The sequence below is a fragment of the Meles meles genome, chromosome 6, assembly GCF_922984935.1.
Source record: "Meles meles chromosome 6, mMelMel3.1 paternal haplotype, whole genome shotgun sequence".
NCBI classification, from domain to species: domain Eukaryota; kingdom Metazoa; phylum Chordata; class Mammalia; order Carnivora; family Mustelidae; genus Meles; species Meles meles.
This window is the reverse complement of record NC_060071.1, coordinates 13032972-13052570: the sequence shown is the minus strand read 5'-3', so window position 1 is coordinate 13052570 and position 19599 is coordinate 13032972. Positions and strand designations below refer to the sequence as shown.

At 43.1% G+C, this 19599-nt stretch overlaps 1 protein-coding gene across 4 annotated transcripts in view; it reads right to left on the bottom strand.

Moving 5' to 3' along the window:
• The window catches only part of MCTP2 (multiple C2 and transmembrane domain containing 2), a 245432-nt gene that overhangs the window by 223659 nt on the left and 2174 nt on the right, over positions 1-19599 (bottom strand). For 3 of the 4 annotated variants that reach the window (XM_046009634.1, XM_046009631.1, XM_046009636.1), the window contains exon 2: positions 10384-10493. The exons of the other annotated variant lie outside the window; for it this stretch is intronic. The gene's annotated coding sequence lies outside the window, so the exon portion shown is untranslated. The remainder of the gene's footprint in view (positions 1-10383; positions 10494-19599) is intronic. 4 annotated transcript variants of the gene reach the window in all.

Sequence of the window (19599 nt, the reverse complement as noted above, 5' to 3'; positions counted from 1 at the left end):
AAGCCCGGCATCAGGCTCCCTGCTCATCAGGCAGTCCGCTTCTCTCTCTCTCCCCACACTGTGCACCCTGCTTGTGCTTTCTCACTCTCTCTGTCAAATAAATAAATAAAATCTTTAAAAAGAGAGAGAGAGAGAAAGAAAGAAATCACACACAGGACACATTTGTTAAATTTCCAAATCAAGTGGTTAATTTGTTTATGGATGAGAACTTGTGACCCTTTGTTGTGTAGTGTCTATGGGTAATCACTGCACTGAACTCTTTGTCTATGAATTTTCTGTCTTCCCATCCCTCCCTCTGCCCCCGCAAAAAACTAAATGAACATGAGAAGAAATCAAAGATGATAAATATTCAGCATCTTGTCTGCTACTATGTGGCAGTGTGGCAGTGTGAAGATCTCTCTCTAAAACCACAAAATCTGTGCTTAGTCCTATAGACTTCATTGTCATCCCTAACTGGGGCTCATCAAATCTCTTCTCGGGTAAGTCGGTCATAATTCTAAATTAAGAATAAAAAACCCAAAGAGACACCATGGACATTATAATTCTTGGAGCATTACAGTGGGAAATAGTACAGAAAATTACAAAGGCTAGTTAAAAAGGGATAGGATTTAACTATCCCATGAAATAAGCAGCCATAATAAACAGAAGCAATTTAGAAAAGAATTACAAGAAGACCCAAACCCTATGAAGAAAACACTAACCCATCATCGAGGTATTCAAAGTTTTCTACATGTCACCCACTGCAGCTCCAACCTCCTGTCCACACACGTGCAACCTTGATTCACAGTTTAAAATCCGAGTCACTGAAGGTGAAAGTAAACAGTGTGCTCCGGAGCATAAAAACCTCAGTTAAAAGCAGATGTTGGTTTCAGTCCACCACTGAATTAGAACACTACCAAATTTTTTTTTTAAGCTGGTGAGAAAACCTTCTTTTTCCATCTTTGGACTTTACTGGTTATAATCACATGAAGAGTACCACAGAATTAGATCTACAACATGAAAAGGCAAGGGGGACTATCAAACTGCTCATGTTTTTTATGAGTTAAAAAAAAAATGGGGGGCACCTGGGTGGCTCAGTAGGTTAAAGCCTCTGCCTTCGGCTCAGGTCATGACCCCAGAGTCCTGGGATCAAGCCCTGCATCAGGCTCTCTGCTCAGCAGGGAGCCTGCTTCCTCCTCTCTCTCTGCCTACCTCTCAGCCTACTTGTGTCTGCCAAATAAATAAAAATCTTAAAAAAAAAAAAAAATGGAGTGCAATGGGAATGAAGGGATATATTTTCTCCCCCTAGGCTCAAGGAGCAAAATACACACTATTCATTCTCCCAAGGCACTTGGGGTTCAGTAGGAGAGGCAGATAACAAAACAACCCCAATACAAGCTGGTATGACCTATAAGGTGTTAAGAATGAGAAGCCAATGGAACACACAGGAGATGCATCAACCGAGCACAGTAAGAACTTAGACCAAGGAAAGAGTAATTAGGATGAAGTGTAGGGGACTGATGGAGAAGCTGAATTATGTAATCCATTATTATATGTGTTGGGAGGGTAGGGGTGAGGCCAAGGCAAACCTCTAAGGTTTTCTGGGCAGCAAAGAATCTAATGGAACTAGCAATTAACACAGGGAAATAAGAGCAAGAGTTATTTACAAAAGGCAAGATGAGCTCCGTGTTGAATATGTTCAGCTCAAAGACTGATAAATTACCAAAGTTAAGGCTAACTCTAGCCTGACTGAATATTCAGGTTTAAAGTTTAGGAACAAGGTGTGGGATAGAAATGAAGAAGACAGAACCACCACCTCCCTTCCCAAGCAAGGGGGTAAAGTGAAAAGAAAATAAGATTAAGGAAGGAGCAACAGGGATCATAGACTTGGAAGCACAGAGAAAAGGGAAGTGTTCATGAAAACTTAGGACTCGCCAGGGGGACCTCTCTTTCCTCGGGGAAGAAAAGGAACCAGGATCAAGGAAGCTGAAAGCAGAAGTTTCAATGAGGGAGTAAGCAACCATCTCAATCTTTCAAAGAAGTGGGCTGAGGAAGGCAGAGGTGCATTCACAGTTTCAGGCTACTGGGAGGGCTGCAGAGACCTTGGAGATACGGGATCTAGAAGGCAGCAAATTGGGAAGGCAGGAAGCAAAGATATGACAAGAGACACCCTTTCAGGAGGTTCTGCTGTGAGGAGGAAAGAGATACTCTGAAAGCGTATGCCAGTGAAGATACAATGAATGAACAGCCTATCATTAAGATAGGCTAAATGTTAAAAATTAAAGTCCTAAATGAAGACACATAAAAGCAAACTAAGTACACACTGTAAATATGCAAAATTCAGGTTTTAATCATAGATACCCCCTTCGAAAATCTCACAATTGACTTTTCCCTCTAAGTTACAGTTTTCATGTCTTATGTGGATGACAGAAAACTAAATAACATTTGTTAAATAGAACTGAAGTTCAAATGGCTAATTAGGATAGAGCTATGGCTAAAACCCAGACCTTTTGACTCGCTGGGTAATTTTCTTTCAATGACAAGGCAAAATGTTATGTCCTTGCACCTACAGTAAACTTTTTAAAAAGAAGGCATATGCAATATCATTAATCATTAGGGAAATGCAGATCAAAACCACAATAAAATACCACCTCATACCCATTGGGGTGGCTAACAGTAAGAAAAACAGGGGGGTCCTGGGTGGCTCAGTTGGGTTAATCATCCAACTCTTGATTTCAATTCAGGTCATGAACTCAGCGTCATGAGATCTAGCCCCAAGTTGGGCTCCACGCTCAGCGAAGAGTCTCTTTGAGATTCCTTCTCTCCTTCTGCCCCTCCCCCCATGCATTCTCTTTCTCAAATAATAAATAAAATCTTAAGAAAATCAGAAAATAGAAAGCGTTGGTGAGGATCTAGAGAAACTGGAATTCTTATGCACTGTTAGTGGGAATATAAAATGGTGCAGCCTCTAGGAAAACAGGATAATGGCTCCTCAAAAAATGAAACATAGGATTATGATATGTTCCAGTAATTCTTCTTCTGGATATATACCCAAAAGAAGTGAAAGAAGAGACTTGAAGAGCTATTTGTACACCCATATTCATAGCAGCATTATCCACATTCAGCCAAAGATGAAAGCCATCCAGGTGTCCATCACTGGATGAATGGATAAGCCAAATGTGTTCTATACATATAAAAGAATATTACTCTGCCTTATAAGGAAAATGACATATGCTAGATGGACCTTGATAATATCATGGTAAGTGAAATAAGGCTGTCACAAAAGGACCAACATATATGACTTTACTACATGAGAGTAGTCAAATTCATGGGGACAGAGAATAGAATGGTGGTTGCCAGGGGCTGGGGGTAGGGAAAGAGGAGAAATGGTTGTTTTGGGTACAAAGTTTCAGTTCTGCAAGATGAAAACAGCTTTGGAGATGGCTGGTGGTGAAACCTGCACAACAATGTGAATGAACTTCACCACCATTGAACTTCACTCTCAGAAAACGGTTAGGATTATAAATTCTAGGTCTATTTTACCAATGTTTAAAATACAATTTACGTAAGTTAGGAAAACCAATTTTTAAGCCAATCTCGAGTGAACAGATAGATTTATAAAGTGGTACCTTGAAGAGGTCATATGAGAAGGGGCACCTGGGTGATTCAGGCAGGTAAGAGTCTGGCTTTTGGTTTTGGCTCGGGTTATGATCTCATGGGTCGTGATCTCAGGGTCATGAGATCGAGCCCCACATCAGGCTCCATGCTCAGTGTGGAGCCTGCTTAAGATTCTCTCTCCCTCTGTCGCGATTCACTCCCCTGCTAAAATAAATAAACAACTCTTCAAAAAAAAAAAAAAAAAAGAGGTTGTATTAGGTAATTTTTTTAAAAAAGAGGCTGTATTAGGTAAAATAATAAGATATATGTTACTATAGCTGGGTCAAAACCTCAGGTGCCCACATGTGCCAGGAAAGGAACAAGAAGACCCAGGCAGGCTGAGCTGAGGCGGGGCTGCGGCATGCGAGAGAAGGTGCAGGGCTGGAGCTGTGCTGATTTTTCAAGAGATGCTTCCAGCCTAAACACGTATGTGAAATTTCCACCGTTTTATACACTGGCAGTCGGAGGACCACTACTTTCGAATCATTTTCCATAGCCATCCTTCTATGTCATTACATAAATAGCAACATATGGCTTTTCATTTGGATAAAATGTTTGCTAAAACTTGACTATGAGAACATTTTCTGCTGTCTCTCACTCTATAAATTCTCAAGAGGAATTCACATTTAAAAACACAACAGAGACAGCCTTTTTCCCAGAATGGATCGTTTTCATACCAGACTTGTTGGGCTCTGCTGTCGGTTGAGCTCTCTTCGTCCCTCCACACTGAGTTCAATAAATAAGCAAAAAAATCAAAATGTATTCTTTGGGGCCACTTTTCCCTTAACTTTAAGGCTGTTCTCTGAGTGATTTCCCCTTGTGGATTCCAAGGCAATTAAACAACCTAGATACAAAGACCCTTACTGAGTTAATAAAAGGAAAAAATATACAACTCGCCGTCCCCCATTGTGAGGTATAAATTCACTTAGATACTTAGATAAAGTTGTTTTCAAGGTTATTCTATGGTGTTAGTTCCTTGGAGAGCCCAGTGATTTATCGTAATGTGTTTTTAGACTTTGAATATATTAAAGAAAATCCACACCAAAACACACGATTCACAGGCTTCTATACTAACTCCCAGTACATCCCCACCATGTGAAATTTTAAATTAGTCCATGATCACAGCTGAAGAACAGGCAGTTTCTGCACAGTTGTACAAGATGACAACTGGGTTAATGTAAAATGTAAACATACTACAAGCCCAGAATATCTAGCACAGAATGCATACCATCCCAGAGACATATTTGTAGAGATACACACATTGTGGACAGAATGAACCACACATCTTCATTAATGCAGCCGTTAAAATTTGTTTCTCTGATGCCAGTAGCTGCCTGGAAAATGATTTATAATTTTAAATGGAAGACACGCAAATTATAAAAATGGTACCTAAACTATGCTCACGGTACTGCATAATGATGTATAAGTACAAACTAGACTGATGGGAACAATGGCTGGTTTTTTCAAAGCAGAGACTATTGGCTTTCTTTCTAATTCTAAAAATATTATCCCCTTTAGTATTGACATGGCACTTTGTGAAATGAATACATACGAAAACAAAAGTTGACGTGTGCATTGGTATTTTATATATGTGTGTCTTTGTGTGCTTTCCTCCAACAGAAAGGAAAAGTTCAACCCAAAATTGTCTTGGATGATAAGTACATTTCTGAGGATCGGGTCTGATCAACGGAAGGCAGATGCCTGGAGAGAGATTACTGCAAATGACTCTGAGGCTGAGTGGGAAACCTGATGTTATCAGCCTGAAAATCTGCCCCAGGCTTCAGAAAAGGGAACAGTGGCTCCAGACCAGTCAGAGGCTATCTCTGTTCAGCTACTAATATCAGAAGCACAGATCCTGTCTGAGGACCTAAAGTATTCTATGGTTTTCCTTAGAATAATCAACTCAAGAGGCCTCGGCGACTCAAAAAAACGCAACATAGCTAATTAGTTCTGGTCCGACAGTCAAGGGGGAAAGTCCAGTTATGGGGGTTTTATTAATTAATTAGTTAATTAATTAATATTCCAGAAATAAATTATTAAAACTCAATGCAGTCACTTCATTCGCCTGGAGTAAACGTGTTGGAGGATTACGACAGCCATTTATTTAATCGGATCTGTTATTCAGTTGGTAGAATTCTTATTTATTCGCAAGGAAAGGTTTTCACACTTACTGTCTCCATACAGAACGGAAACTTCCAGAGGGAAAACAACCTGTATAAATATCCATCTACACAAATGTTCGAAGAGCATCTAGGTTTGGGTTTAATAACGTCATTTAGTAAATTTCTGCTTTCCTATAAAGTAGTAGTGATGCAATACCATTATTTTCTATTCTAAGGACCAAATTATACTATTCTGTACTTAGGCAACAAATCCAAAAAACCAAGTCAACCCACGATGGCCAGGTCTACACTTCAGAGTGAGTTTCCAGTGACGGAGCATAAAGCGGTTTTGAGTCAGACACTTGCACCTTTGCAAAGCCTCACTGCTGCTTTAATTCATTTTCTATAAATACTCAATACAATTCAAGCTTCATAATTGACAGAAAAAGGCTAAAAATAATCCATAGTTGAAAAGAGTCAGACTTAAAGGAAGAGGAAGCTCTTACTTCCAGCAGGTGTCTTGACGCAAATGGGTAGAATCTTGACGAAGTGAGAAGAGGACAGTGTGTCATTTGCAGAAAGCCAAAAGCATCACACGAGTTTACATATGTTTTAACCATGAAAGGGAAGTTAAAGCAAGCCTGGCCACAGCTCTGGGCTCACCTGACCAGCCAGTGTAATCAGCAAGTGAAAACAGAAGCTATTGCCAGATGCAAAGTTCGGTCGACTTGTATTGTGTACAAGGGGGAAGAAAGGCTCACTGAACCCACAGCGAAGACCTCAGCCTGGAGAGGCCCTCCTTTCCTTGATGTTCAGTGCTACCAGGTCTGACCGTAACATCTGCATGAAGGAGAAAAGAGCAACACCCCCCACCCCGCAACGAAGGGAAAAGTGGGTGCAGCAAACATTTGGAGGGAAGGTCTAGGGATTTTGTTTTGTTGGTTCAGGCTGTTAGTAATAGAATCCGTTTTCCATACAGATCAAACACCTAGCTCTCTCGGGTTTAGACCAAGCATCACCTCCTTAGGGAACCTTACTTTTTTTTTTTTTTTCTTCTTCTTGAGGGAGAGGAGAGCCTGAATGCAGGGCTGGGCAGGCACAGAAGCAAAGGGAGATGGAGAATCTTAAGCAGGCTCCACACCCAGCGCAGAGCCCGACATGGGGCTTGATCTCAAGACCCTGTGATCATGACCTGAGCCAAAATCAAGAGTTGGATGCTTAACTGACTGAGCCATCCAGGCACCCCCCAGAGCCTTACCTTAACCTTAGCCCTCACCCTGACCTTGACCCTTTAGTATGAAAGTGCACTTTCGCATCATAATCTGTCACACCTGACATTCAGCATGGCCTTCACGATCAAAACTGTCTCATTAGTTGGTTTATTTGGCCTCTCCTAGCCACTCCCATCCCCACAATAATTAAGTCCTCTAAGAAGATGAGGCTGTATTTGCCTAGTTCACCCCTGCGTTTCAGCACCCAGAACAGTACCTGGCACACAGCAGTTAAGTTTGGATTGAATGAATGAATGAACTCATTCAGAGGGCAATTCCGTCTACTACTATCATGACTGAATATTCATCAGAACTTCAAGGCTGCATAGAGACCAGTACCTCCCATCAGCCTAAAAAGTTTCACAATTGGTAAGCTTTTCAATGTATGTTTCATCATTGAATAACTATTGATGGGTAATCTACAGATTGCTTTCTGATAAGGTGTGGGAGCAGCTTCATGCACTGGGTCCAGCGCATCAAATCGATAATGATGACACAGCCTTCCTAGAGGTCTGCGTGTAACCTGCTGTGGACAGAGCTCATTTCTCTGCCCACGCCTCCCATCTAGATTTCCCCAAAACATTTCATCAGTGGAATGATCTACTTTTCTTATCACCTTTACAAAATCACGGTCAACAAGTTGCCAGTGAAGTCCTTGAACTCCAGCATAGAAGAAGGCTGCCGAACTGGGGGTCTCTGAAACTATCCACCAAGGGTTGAGGGGCCCTCCACCTGGGCATGACTGCAAGCCTACAAGGCCAGCCACGCTTCTCTCCTCCCATCAACATTTGGATTTCAGTAAGCTGAGATCCTTTTCCAGTCTTGAGAAAGCGGGTGTCCCCCAACAGGAGAAAAGGCAACAGGTGAGGTCTCCAAGGCACATGCCTGAGGAACGGAAGGACACGCACTCAGTCACCCCCGAAGGAATCCAAACATCTGAAGCAAACGTGGAAAACTGCCACAGATGAACCAAAACGAGTCAGAGACATGCACAACCACACCTTTCCTCGCCTGTGGTTTAAGGAAGATTTTTAAAATGCAGATGAAAGGGCACTTCCTACAGTCATGTGAAGGAGGGTTTATTTGAAGACTGTATTTCTCAGCCTGTTAGTGATGCATTAGAGGGACATCCGTCCAGATCATTGAACTTTTTGTGTCTATACCTGACGGGGTGACTCACTATCGCAAGGCAGTCAGCACGCCCTAGTATTTACATGACGTTCCATTACAAATGAAATCAAATGAAAAGGTAAAGAACACTATTATCAATATTAAAACCATCTATCTTTTAAAAAGGTCATATCGATTTTTCCCCCCACGCTTCTCAGATTCCATCAACGCCGGTGCCAGCCCGGTGAAGTGGACATGATCCTATGACAGCTTCAATTGGTAATTCCCAAATGAACTTCCCCAATGTTCTACAGTCTCGCACGGCATGCACTCCGCAACTCATTTCACAGATCGTCAGCTGCAAAAAGGCCGGGAGCGATCCCAAAACATCCAAGACAAATCTCTCCACTGAGCTAAAATGCTGCAAATGAGGTTTGAAATAGGACGGAATCACTAGGTTCTGTTAGGACCTTGAACGTGACACAGGGTAGTTCTTTAAAGCGAATACAAGCCTCCCACCGTCAAAGCCTCATTTCACTGTTGGGAAAACAGAGGCACAGAAGGCTTCAGTTACTTGCCCAACGTCACACAGTGAAAATGCTGCAGAGCCACATATGAGCCTAGGGGCTCAGCTGTATGTCCTTGTTCTTTGTGACACTTTGTCCCTCTCTCTCTGTCACCTAACTCCAGCTCAGCCTCTCTCTCTGTCACCTAACTCCAGCTCAGCGTCAGCATTCCTGAAAGGGCCAGCACTGTGAAGAAACTATCACAAAAACTACACAAGGTCATGCAGTATGAGAGGAAAAGACAGCGCCAATCTTGGGCACCTGGGTGGCTCAATGGGTTAAGCGTCCAACTCCCTGTTTCAGCTCAGGTCAAGGTCGCGGGTCACGGGATCGAGTCCCCCATGGGGCTCCGCACTAAGGGCAAAGTCTGCTTAAGCTCCTTCCCCTACTCTCGTTTGCAAGCTTTCTCTAAAAAATGAAATCTTTGAAAAAAAACAAAAACAATCCCGATGACTCCCGGCGACCTCTACAAGACTTTAAGGGTCACTGACTCACCAGCCTTCCAGATTCAAGTCATATTTTCCCTCCACTTCTCGGTCCCAACAGAACACGCCTATCTTTACAATCCTCTCTGCTCCCAAGAGGGTTCCTCTAATCATCTTGTCAGGAAGACCTATCTTGACTCTCCAAGGAGATGTGCATTTTGAAAACAGAAACAGCTTCTGTCTTCCCTGTTCTTCCATTTAAACATGAAATCCTTAGCTAATCAATACTTTTTTTTTTCCCCTTCTCTTTTTTAGCCATCAGAAATGTAGGCTGTGAACCCAATGAAACCATTTGGTGTCACCTTCCAAAGTCAAACTTCCAAGGTATTAATTCATCCACATATATTTAGGAAACATTGTCTGGTTTCCCTGAGGAGTGTCTGGGCTTTCATCAAATTATACTATAATCACCAAGAAAATGCTAAATCCAGCACACGATCAATGCGTGAATGTCCAGTATCAGCTTTCTAATGTCAAGACTTACTTAAAAATGCAAAAGGGAAAAAACACCTTAAAAGTGAAAGTAAAAAACTAAAGGAAAAAAAAAGGAAGAGGTAGTGTCTCAACTCTAAAGATAAGAGCCTCCAGTGGGGTAAAATGGAATGGATTTAGGTAATTTTTATTGCTCCCTAAAATGTGTCTCAAAAAAGAAAAAAATCTGTCTTCAGTTAATTTTTGAACTAAAATTCTGCAATTTAGTACCAGGTCCTATTCCTGCTTTCTGCCCTCTCTTTTCTCATTCTTCTAGTTAGAAGGCAATGTAGAGCCAAACACCAACAGTGCAGAGGTGTCTGATCCCTGGGGAAAAGCTGCGGTAACACGGGAGGCACTCAGTTCTCCCAAGTGTGGATACGGCCAAGGATCCAGACTCCCTTTTTTCCTGGAATAACAGGCATTTATGAAGCACATGTTATACACAAAGCACTCTGCAGGGATTACCACTAATATTCACAGCATGCCCAGGTGAATATCTGCAAACTCTGTTTTACAAACCAGAAACCAGAATTTTGGAGCCACTGAAGTCTTACAAATGGCAGAACTGATATTTGAGCCCAGGGTTTGTCCAGACTTGGGGCTCTTCTCAGTAACTGAGTCATGGTGAGTCAAGGAAGCCACAGTGGGAGGCTCCATCAATGTCCTACTGGAGTAGAAGTGTCTTCACTGGTCTCACTCCAGGCCCACCCCATCTGCAGTGACCTCCAGAAATGCTCACTGGGTGGACAGAAACACTCAGGACACTTTCCTCTCTGTCATCATTTCAAGCAGCTCACACTGGAGGACTGGTTCTCCTGATCGCAAATGGAGATGTTTGGCTGATAAAATCTGAAAATAAATACCAAGACTTTTTTAGGAGCTTTAACAAGTTAAACAAATGCAGAGTCTTTTTAATGTCTCATGTCCGAGGAGGAGTTTGTTTAAGTCACATTTAACGACTACAGAAAAAGGCCTGTTATCCCAGCATCAAATTGGCCCTGGCAATGTTGTGTCAAGGTATGCCTTTAGGAAATTGTAATTGTGCAGAGAGGCACGCAGTGAAAAGTGACTCAGCCCAGACTAGAGGTCTCCATAAGGGAACCACTAGTATATTTCTAATGTTTATTAACAGAAAACAAACGTATTCATATAGCAGCCATAGTGTGACTTTATGTGTGTGTGTGTGTAAAGAAGTCCTGCTCTACACTATTCCATTCATACTTTCCATGTGATCTTAAAAGCAGCTGTAAGGGTGGGTGGCTCAGTCGGTTAAGCAGCTGCCTTCAGCTCAGGTCATGATCCCAGTGTCCTGGGATCGAGTCCTGCATCAGGCTCCTTGCTTAGCGGGGAGCCTGCTTCTCCCTCTGCCTCTGCCTGCCTGTGCTTGCGCTCTCTCTCTCTCTCTCTCTCTGTCAAATAAATAAATAAGATCTTAAAAAGAAAAAGCAGCTGTAAAATCAACGATTTTTAAGCACTAAGGCAGCTCTCAACCACAGCCATTAGCAAAAAAATAACAATAAAACAACAACAAAAAATCTCATAGCGAGGGCTGGTTTTCAATCTGGCTAGACGGAGGTTATTACTACAAACCAGAGGCACTACCAAAATTATACCAACAAGACAGTTAGAATTGCTCTGCAAAATTTACATTAAAAATAGTTTAACAACAACAAACTCATCATTCATTGCATATCAAGAAAGAGACTGACTTCCTTTTTTTTTTTTTAAAGATGTATTTATTTGGGGGGGGGGGGTGAATGGGGTGTGGGACAAAAGGAGAGAATCTCAAGCCAACGTCCTGCTGAGCAAGGAGCCCTAACATGGGGCTCGATCTCAGGACGCTGAGATCATGACCTGAGCTGAAACCACGAGTTAGACGCTTAACTGACTGAGCTATCCAGGCGCCGCTGAAAGAAACTGACTTCTAATTGGAATGCATAGAGACAACACTGATGAGGGCTTTATTCAAAGGCACATGAAGTTGTGATGGGTGGAACATGAGGACAGATGCTGGGCAATTTTTGTCATGTCCTGCTGCTTCCCGTAGACACCACATCAGCCTCAACAGAAAGGTAAAATGCAGTCATAAAGGAAATGTAATGAATAGAGCTTGAAATACGTGTTCTCAATTTCCTTCTGTGTTCTAAGTGCACAGACTCTCCATCGAGATTAAAGAAAGGTTCCCAAGACGTATCTCAGAAGTCCCCATGGGGATAAGCAGAACATTCAGCAGAAGATAACTCTTAACTACTCCAAGATCACATCAACCAGAATACCAATGCTATCTGGACACTGTGGACCCTTAAAACATCTCATTTGGTCTTGATATTTATAAATGAATGAACAGCAAAAAAGCACCCAGATCCAATCAACAGCACCACAAGAATTTTATCTGGATTTTAAAATGTCAACATCTGTATCTATTTAAAAGCTGACATCAGTTTAAAAAAAAAAAAAAAAAACACACAGTGAAGTTGTTCTCCTGGGGTTGTTCTCATGTGGAACTAGCCATGGGGTTTACACTTACTGGCTGCTTGCTTTGTTACACAAATGTATTGTAACAATTTTGTGTTTTAAATCATCACTTGGGTCAGATAGGAAAGAGAGACCTTTTCAGAGCATCTAGCTTCATGTATTCACAAGCTTCTGGCAGAAATTTGCTCTAACTTGATGTGTTTATCAAGATCCTGCCAAATCCATCTCCAGAATAGGGGTTAGCAGGAATCCAAAGCTTTATCGATGTGGCTTTTAAAGCAGCCTCTGCGATGAAGGGTTCAACTCTGCATTCAGCCTGGGAATGCACAGTGCAGCTCCTTCCAAATCCACGAGCCAAAGAAATACCCGACATCTTAGTTGTCATGAGTCTTGGAGACTCCCTAGTTTGGGGGCTAAACCACGTCACCGGAAAATAAGTCAGAACGGAGTGGTTAAAATAGCCCAGGCTTAGGATGGAATAGTAGGGTCAGGGGGCAGGGGGTTGGAAGTAAAATTCCAACCAATGGGCTGACCCTGTACAACTCATATGGCTTCTCTGTGTCTCAGTGCTCTCTTCTATAAAATGGGTATAACTCCTATCCAGCACGGTTCCTGAGAATAAGATGATGCTGCCACCTAGTAGAACCTCCATAATCCCAGGTAGCTGGCATGTGACATGAAATTAATGCCAGCTGAGTACACATGCCCTATAAACCAGGGAAAACAAAAAGCTTCTTCCACCAAGAAAGCTTCTTCCACCATCCATGAAAAGGCACATAACGGCAAGGAACACAAAAACTAAGCACTCAATTATTGATTTACAGTCTTGAGCTCACGGTGACAAAGGCAGAAGTGGAAACAAAGCCGGAAGTTGGAAAGGAAGTCGTTAACAAAGCAAGTAAACGCCAATCAGTTATTAATGAGCAGGGCGGCACCGACCTGTTCAAACTTTTTATTTTTAATCACATAAAGAGTTCATGGTGTTTAGAAACAATGTATCATGTACCTTCTCAGGGCTGCCTTGTTTTCTGGTTCAAATATTAACAGAGTTTGAAACTTCCTGAGAACCTTCTTTCTCATCCCTTGCTAAAGCCAAACGTTTCTGTGCCAGTCCAAACAGATTTAAGAGAAAGAAAGAAACATCAGAGAAATTCTGCCTGTTTAGGCAGGTCTAAAATGCTGAAAGCGACTTCCGCAGAAGATTCTTACAAGACCCAAAACACTCGACTATGTAACAAAATGCCTGACAACCACACCGGAGAGGAAGTTAAGTTAGAAGGGTGACGCCAGGGGCGCCTGGGTGGCTCAGTCGGTTCAGCGTCTGTCTTCGTCTCAGGTCATGATCCCAGGGTCCCAGGATCGAGCCCCGTGTCAGGCTCCCTGCTCAGCAAGGCGTCTGCTTCTCCCTCTCCCTCTGCTCCTTCCCCTGCTCATGCCTGGCCTCCTCCTCGGTCTCTCACGCTCTTTGTCAAATCAATAAATAAAATCTTTAAAACAGGGTGACACAAAGACTGGGAGAAGATAGAGACCGTTCGTTACGGGGCCGGTTTCAGCAACAGACAAGAATTCTTGCTTAAGTGAAGCACATCGCCGGAGGACAAACAGCGACAGACTCATTCACAGACAGACTGACCTGGCCAGGTCCTTACCAGGTGAAGGTAAGCAAGCCTGCGGCACCTCTGGACCCCACCTCATTCAGGAAAGAGCAACAAGAGGTGGAGGAACTGACCCCCAAGGTCATTTTCAGACTAGAAACCTACGTACGTCATAATTATGCACTGTTTTACACTAGGTAAGACTGTTAATCATAATGATGTTGGTTACATACAATTATACTATATACATTATACACATTTTATATATATAATATATACATTATAATGTGTATATACATTATATGACATTACGTAATAATATAGTATCCTTTTCTGATATAAGAAGTTCTCAAACTACACACCAACATCTTTCCCAATAGCCCCTTCCCCACAACCACCAAAAACACAAATTATTATATAATCATCACAATCATTATTTTTACTTGTTTCTGGTCTGATTGGGGTTTGTTTCATTTTTGTACCATCTCCTCAGTCACCTCCTGGCTCTGAACGTGGGGGCAGTCACGCAGATAAGTTTAGTACTTTCTTTTCTAGTTTTCCTGACCAGATCACAACTTCTCGTGAATATGCCTGACTATTATTTTTATTTTTAAAGATTTTATTTATTTGTCAGAGAGAGAGAGAGAGAGAGCACAAGGAGGCAGAGTGGCAGGCAGGTGCAGAGAAAGAAGCAGGCTCTCCGTTGAGCAAGGATCCGGATGCAGGACTCGATCCCAGGACTTTGGGATGGTGACCTTTGGCAGTGGCTTAACCAACTGAGCCACCCAGGCATCCCTATGTCTGACTTTTAATGGACAAAGTTGATCATCAACTTTCAGTTCCTCAAAAGCATCCATCCAGCAACTTCTGAAAACCTGTCTGTTCTTTCCAAATGTTGCTTCATGCCGCAGAGGGATCTCTGCCCACTGCTGGCTCATTCCAGCTACCGGGTCCTGCTAAGCGCAAGCAGCCCCGCCCCTCACCGCTTGGCTCCCATGGCACCTTGCGCCTTATCCTTAGCAAAGAGCACACTTTCTTGTAGGTACCTGTAAAGCTGTCCGACTTCCCATCTTGGCTGTAAGCTCTCAGCGGACAGGGAGCTGTCTGATTCACAACAGAAACTCCATATAACGCGTGCTCGATTAATAGCTTTTGGATAAAGGGACATGTATTTATTTATCGCAGCCACTTTCTAACACAATTTTTAAACAAGCCTTGGACTCAACTTTGAGCACCTACGAAAACCTAATATTCTATACAAAAATTAATCTTGTGGTATTGGTATCAGCAGTGCCTACAAAACAGCACTGGTTGATCTGTATGAGCTACAAAATGATCCCGACAGTTAATTTATAATAAATATGATATACATAATAAATACGATATATATTAATTTGTAATAAATATGATATATCAGATATGATATATAAATATCTATCAAATACAAATATTTATGATAGATATTTGTAGTGAGTACTTTTTTGTTTTTAAGATTTCTATTTATTTATTTGACAGACAGAGATCACAAGTAGGCGGAGAGGCAGGCAGAGAGAGAGAGGGGGAAGCAGGAGCAGAGAGCCCAATGCGGGGCTCAATCCCAGGACCCTGGGATCATGACCCGAGCCGCAGAGGCCTCAACCCACTGAGGCAGGCGCCCGTATAGTGAGTACTTTTAACAAGAGAAAATAACCCATTAAGAGGACAGATGGCAAGCATTTTACCTTATGACAATTACATGAGCTGAAATGTTGCAAATCAGCTTTTTTTTTTTAAGATTTTATTTATTTGACAGAGAGAGATCACAAGTAGATAGAGAGGCAGGCAGAGAGAGAGAGAGAGAGGGAAGCAGGCTCCCTGCTTAGCAGAGAGCCCGATGCGGGACTTGATCCCAGGACCCCGAGATCATGACCTGAGCCGAAGGCAGCGGCTTAACCCACTGAGCCACCCAGGCGCCCCTGCAAAGTAGCTTTCAACAAGGCCCTTGCCACTCCTGCTACAGCCAGCCCTTGTTTGCTGTTCCACATTGCCACCCTCCTCCCACGGGCCAGATCGCAGGCTATCAACCACGCAAAAGGGCCAGAGATTTATCTCCACCCTCTCAAGAACGAACGGAAGTAGACCCTTTTCACCTTTCCCATCAAAGGACTTGGAATCTGTGCCAACCCTGCCGATGCCAGGGGAAATGCCCACATTTCCTTTGTGACCTGCTTCTCGCTTCCACCCTCTCCTTGGGAGATGGCATCATTCATTTGTTGATATTACTCAACCCACTGAATTATTCAGTTGGGCTCTCTGCTGCATTATTCAATGCACCCAAATCCCTACCTTGGAGTCATGCAGACATTTCAAATTCACAATGTCCACAAAACTCATTTTTATTTGTTGAAAACAATTTTGTCCTAACTTGCGGTCCCAGCACCAACCCAGGGGCCCAAGTCACAAACCTCAGCCCCCATCCTCCCACAACCACCCGTCACCTACGCAATCTCCCAGATCATCTCTCAAACCCTCACACACCTCTGCTTCCCTGTTGCCTTGAGCCAAGCCCTACAGCCTCTCTCCTGAACTAAGATAACTTCTTAACTCCTTTCCAGATGACTCACTGCGGGAATTAGGGCATCTGACTCCATTCAGCCATAGCACTGCGAGCAAGTTTGTCCTCACGAGTCTGTACGGATCACATCTGTCCAGCCACCACTGTATCCTCTTCCGGTGCCTGGCATGAACACTCAGCACAACCAGGCAGGCGACAAATGACGATGTGAATGCATGAATGCATGGCTGAGACAGCCAGCACTCCCGGAATTAAGTTCTGCTGCCTGCCCTGCACTCAAATTAACGTCTGTCTAAACATTTGCGTGCGGAGAAGTGAAGGCTCAGTAACCTGAGGTCCACACCCAAAGGCAAACCACCATTTGGCACACTCACACGTCCTCACATCTTCACATGTATTCTTTTTCATGCCTCCTGAAATGATGGAGGTATTCCATGACAAAACACATAGCGTTGCGGAGAACAATCATTTTCAAAAAAAAGAAAAAAAAATGTGAAAATGCAAAGCACAGCTCTTCTAGGTACCTTCCAGAACCTCACAGACAAACACACCATCATCTTCAAGCCATCCATATCCTGGACAGGGAGCTGGGCTTTAGAAGAAAGTCCCCATGCCAATACCCATATGAAACCCACATTACAAAACAAGGCTACCTTCTACCCATGGGGGGAATGCACATAAGCCTATCACCATACTAGGGAAGGAGGAAACATCCATGTTGCTCAACATATATGCAATTGTGTCCATTTGCTTTTGAAACTTTAGAAATTCCCACAAGGAGGGAATGACAAAATGATACCGATCTCATCTGGCAATGTGTCCCTAAAGAAAAACCTGTTAAACCCACATGGTCAGCAAATGACGATGATTGTTAAAAAGGGCCAGTCCAAGTAGTCTCAAGTCTGCCTTCCAGCCTCTCCTACAAGCCCCGCACACAACAAAGACGCAGCTGAAAACTCTCCCAGGCGGAAGAGAGGGAAAGTGCCTGAATCCCGGCTGAAGTGCTTTCCAGCTGTGTGCCTGGGGACAATCCCCTTGTCTCTTTGGGCTGCAGTTTTCTCACATTAAATGCAAGTGACAACAGCCCTGCTTTGTGGGGTTGTACTCATGATTAAAAGAGTTCCTGTTCCTTAGCACAACGGCTGAGTACAATGTGGGTGCTCCATAAATGCCAGTGATCACAACATAAATGACACTCAGAGTCATGACGTGCTAGCATTAGCATGAATCCCACTCCCCTCTTACCATCTCCACAGGGGAGTCTATGCCCAACCAGTTCTGTGAAATACCAGGAGCACCGGGTCTCAAACTTTAGCACGCACTGCAGTCATCAGGAGGGCCTCTCAAAACACAGATCGCTGTGCTCCAGACACAGAGTTTCCAATGCAGAGGGTCTGGGATGGGGGCTGAGAACATGCATCTCTAGTAAGTTAAAACCAGTTGTGCGGGTGCAGCTGGTCTGGAAGGACATGCTGAGAACCACTGACCAAAGGGGCCTCACTGCATCCATGGAGGAGAGTATGTGGGTCCAAACCTCTGGCTGTCTCCAGCCCTCCACCCACCTAGAATGCCTTTCCTGGACTCTTCCATTTGGTAACTCCACCAGCAATTCCAAATTCAGCTCAAGCCATCAGGAGCCCTCCAGGTTCCAGGCCAGCCCCATGACCCTGGGCTGTCAGAGTGAAATCAGCTCCTTGAGGGTAGGAGCTCCCTGGCAAATAGGACCTTGCCGTAGTCCGGGCCTGGGACATAGAAAAGCCTCCATTAATGAGGAGTCCTAGAATGAGAGCTGGGAGCACCAATAGCCAAAGGCTTCCCTGGAGAGCCAAGCAAAGTAGAAGGTCCTAGAAGTCAGCTCTGGGCCTTCCCTCTTGTCTGTTTACTAGATATGAAATGCCCCAAGTCCCCAATAAGCTGAGAATCCCTCCCACTCCAGCGACCAGCCTTCATGCTGCTCAGTGAACAATGAATCCTTTGCCTACAACCACGGTTGGCCCTCTTACTCTTTGACGGTAATGGAGCTTCAGCTTCCGGCCTCTGGCTGGCAGAGGCCCCTATGAGTGCTACAGGCTGCTAGGAGATGCTCAGAGTTCTCAGGGAGAGAGGGCTGCAATCAGGAAGCGTTTTTATGTAAGCATTTCTGGTAAATTGCCCAAAAGGATCTCAGCTGAAAGAGAAAGAAACCTCTAGCAAATGGTGATCATTTCTTTTGCCATTCTAAATAGGCATTCACTTTCATAACTAATTTTACAGTATTTTTTTAAAGATCCCCAAATCATTTGCCTTTCAGGTGTCACAAAAAAACCTGCCCAGTTCACATCTCATGCATACTCCGCTCCCTGGCCCTTTCGGTCTTCTGGAAAGTTCACTAATTCATCACTCTTGGCCCCTCCATTAGAGAATCTTAACCAAGCCAAGGACCAAACGCATTCTAGTCAGGATTTCAAATATTCCTAACGAGGAGTTCAAAGTGTGTTGTTGATTTCACTGTGAAATGAAAACAAAAAAATTGCGCCAAGTACAACTCAGGCAGAACACAGCCTACCTGACCCTCTCGACACAAGCAAAGACTCTCTTCCCCACCTCACCCCCCAAAAAGACACTTTTTTTCAACACCTTAAGATAATTTAATTACGAAACCCCTCACTATCTCTGTGTAATTACTAACAATGATACGGAAGGGTTTAAGAAAGCAAGTGCTCTCCGTGTCGGGAATATTATTTAAAATTCTAAGGACTAGGGACACCTGGGTGGCTCAGTCAGTTAAGCAGCTGCCTTCAGCTCAGATCGTGATCCCAGGGTGGTGGGATCGAGTCTGGCATCGGGCTCCTTGCTCGGCAAGGAGCCTGCTTCTCTCTCTGCCTGCCATTCTGCCTGCGTGTGCTCTCTCTCTCTGACAAATAAATAAAATCTTTTTTAAAAATTTAAAAAAATTCTAAGGACTATTTTCATTCTCATCTACAGCCTAATAATTGCAGTTTGAAAATCACTTTCGTGGTTTACATTTACATTATTAAATGTAAATGTACTAAATCTTGTTTATTATAACGTATTAAAATTATTACATTATTTTCATTCTCATCTACAGCCTAATAATTGCATTTGAAAGTCATTTTCGTGGTTGACAGGAATCTGAAGAAATTATGAGCTGTTATGAATCATTCACTCAAAGGCTAAATTGGGAATATTAGGATTCCTTCCCACATAAGTGCACGGCAGTACTCTCTACACTTCTAGAGATAGAGTTAAGGAAAAACAGATACACCTTTTAAAATAAATGTTACATATATTCATATATGATTATAGATTTATACACACACACACACAAAGT